General features: G+C 32.5%; 1 pseudogene; it reads right to left on the bottom strand.

Annotated features, from left to right (window-relative positions):
* Positions 1-316: 316 nt before the first annotated feature.
* LOC145265358 (U2 spliceosomal RNA) lies at positions 317-444 on the bottom strand (annotated as a pseudogene).
* Between the last annotated feature and the right edge of the window lie 2,925 nt (positions 445-3,369).

Below are 3,369 nucleotides of genomic sequence, written 5' to 3'. Positions count from 1 at the left end.
TTATCAAAGTATTATTATGTACATCTATATCAACAAGGCCGATAGCCATTAGTCGCGTGCTCTCCTGTAATGAATGGATGCGTGAATGTAGGATTGACATGAAATTCTTAAAGATAAACTAAAATGACCGAAAAATGGACTGAAATGACTTAAATAAATAAAAAGTACATGACTTAGAATAACTTAAATGAACTTGAGGATTAATTGAACGAACTTAAGAATGACATGAATGCTTAAAATATAACTGGAATCCTTCAAAAACAACTTGAATGATCTGGAGAATGACTTGAATGGCTTTGAGGCTGACTGGTTGTAAAGTGGGTGATCATTTTACCTTAAATTAATACAGAAAAGTGATCCCCACTTTATATCACAAACATAAGTACAGCATGCAGTAAGAAAAGATACTACACTTTGATCTTGGCTAAAAGGCCAAGAAAAGCTTAAAAAGCTAAGAACAGCATCCATTAACAACAGACCTTTGATCTTAACCAAAAAGGCCAAGCACAAAAGTGTTACGAACAGACCGACAGACCGACTGACCGCCCGACCGACTGACCGACGGACCGATGGTGTTACTTATAGAGTCGCTTGTACGCGACTAAAAAACACTTGTAAACTTTTTTTTTAATTTTTTATTTCCACACTTTGTGGACCAGGTGCGTACGCAGACCTCACAATTTTAATGAATCATCATTATGCCAGATCAAACATACCCATTCCTGTCTCTCGATACATATTCTATCATTATATGTGATCAGTTTTCTATAATAGTCACCCATATAGGAGCCTATTCGTGACCAGACACATACACAGACGTTCAGCTTTATATATATATATATATATATATATATATATATATATATATATATATATATATATATGTGTGTGTGTGTGTGTGTGTGTGTATTTACAGGACAGTAGCCTAAACTAATTCTGAAAGCAGATAAAAATATTAGAGATCAAATAATATTCAACGGAATACAAGGATACACAGCAGAAATAACAAAGAGAACAAGAAGTAACATGGATGCCATGATAGAAAAACACAAAGCGAAACCGGAAGTTTACTGGATGTGAGTACACAAATGGATAAATGTGTGCAATGCGCAAGTTAGTAAAACAGGGAGCGGACCAGCCTATCGAAATCAATGTGAGATCATCATAGACATGAAAACCGAAAATTAATGCAGAAACAAACACATAAAAAAAGTCAGACTTATCAGTGAATCAAATGAAACTTTGGGGAAAGGAAATGATAAATCAGGCTCGTTAGATAATGTGAATCGATATTTGTACAGATGAAAAAGGAACATTTTAAACGTAAAATATATGCAAACTTAATCCTATTCAAGCAATTGGGAATAATAAACAAGCTGATTCATTGAAAGCGATGTAAGTAACAATAATGATCAATCATTGAGAAAGAATAAAATCAAATAATATTAGAAACTCTGCCAATTAATAGATCCAATTAAATAAACTAAGCAAGATATGATATTTGAAATACAATGCATCTATATACTATATTATATTTCTCTTAGTATGTCTGTCTGTCCATTCCACTTTTACACGGAAATAGCTGGATCAATCTGGCTGAAATTTTTATGAATTTTTTTAATGATAATATGCATCGAAATTCGTATTATAGTATCCGTTTGATGCACAATCCAAGATTAATAACGATTAATAGGGATTAGTCACCACAATACCAAGTTTATTCTAAATGTTTTCTACAGAATCGATTTGTCTTAAATTTCAAATAGAACTTTAATATAATAAGGTTCAGCGACCTACGTATTATGGTACCCGTTCGATGTAGAATTAGGAATTAATATGAATTAATAGGGATTACTATTTGATGCATAACTTAAAAACTTAAACCATATTCAACATTAAATTTGGCATAAATCATTTATTCTAAATCAAAAGGCTATAATTTTTGCTCCTTTTAAACAGTAAAAGTCTACTATATATATATATATATATATATATATATATATATATATATATAATTTAATTTAATAAAATACACAATTTTTGATATAATATCAGAAATAAGAATTTAAAGCTGGCTGAAAAAACATTATTTTAGAAATGAAATAGAGACACAGAAGAAGAAAGGCTGTTGAAATAAGGGCAGAAGGAAAATAGGAATGATAAGGACATAGATACGAGAGTACGGGGAATACATAGAAACCGATGTTATATCTTCAAAGAAGAACAAAAAGAGAAAGAAAGAATAAATGAATAATGGAACTCACGATAATGATAATAATTGAGAGTTACTCGAAGTTATTAATTATCAAGACGCCAATTTCTCACGGCTGTGAATAGAAATACGAGTCACTATGTCGACTGATACGCGCTACTTTTAATGTCATTGAAATTTCAAATTACAAAACCAATAAAAGTATCGCGATTAAGCCAAGAAGAAGGGTAATTTCTTAATCGACCTTTTCCTTGATTGCATATCCAAATGGATAAGGTCCTCAGATGTTCGATTCTGAAATACAGAAGAACATGGTGACTTCCTTGAACATGTTGTATGCCCGATGTTCGAGTAATATGGCCTTATGCCTTCCTTGAATACGTCGAATTCACGATGGTCGAATAATATGTTGACCCCACTGTCCTCAATAATAATCTTATGTTGCATTCTGCCCTCGTGGGGAGACACGCACACTACGACAAATGTGCACTCGCGTTCTATTCTTCTCTTTCGACGTTTAATCTCTTATGACGAAATAATTCGTTTCACGTTTTATTGAGACAATTAAAAACTCGGTTGCTTTTCTTTCTTCTCCCTTTCAAAAGTGCTTTTATAAAAATAAAAATTCCCACTTTTACTTATATTTGCAGTTCACGTCGGTTGCCGGGGTCTATACAATCCTTTCATTTCAAAGTTTGATTCAAAACTGATTTTTAATTTCTGCAGTCTTTCACACCTGGCATCCGTTCCCGCGCGCATGTCTACGCACCCAAAATGATAGAGTTAATTTGATTGGACGATGGGTTGTTGCCATGCTGGGATTCTAAAAATACTTCGAACTCACACTGATGATGACACTTAACCGTCGAGTGATTTAGCGACGCTCGACACAGGATCGTAACATGATAGCAATAGAGAAATACAAAAATACATATAAGAATCATTGAAAAACAAAAATCCATATAAGAATCATTGAAATACAAAAATACATATAAGAATCATTAAAAACATATATAAATAATAAAACAAAAATAGTTCAACATTAACTTGAAAAAAAAAGAAACCCCGAAAAACACTCCAGTGGATATCGAGCCTATGGTTAAAATCCGGAATCGATGCATCAGAACTATTAACAGACTAATTAAGAAAAAGTATAA

The sequence above is a fragment of the Euprymna scolopes genome, chromosome 3 (genome assembly GCF_053919585.1).
Source record: "Euprymna scolopes isolate OS-2025 chromosome 3, ASM5391958v1, whole genome shotgun sequence".
Lineage (NCBI taxonomy): Eukaryota > Metazoa > Mollusca > Cephalopoda > Sepiida > Sepiolidae > Euprymna > Euprymna scolopes.
Note: the sequence above shows the minus strand (reverse complement) of the source record. Positions and strands in the feature narration are given on the sequence as shown.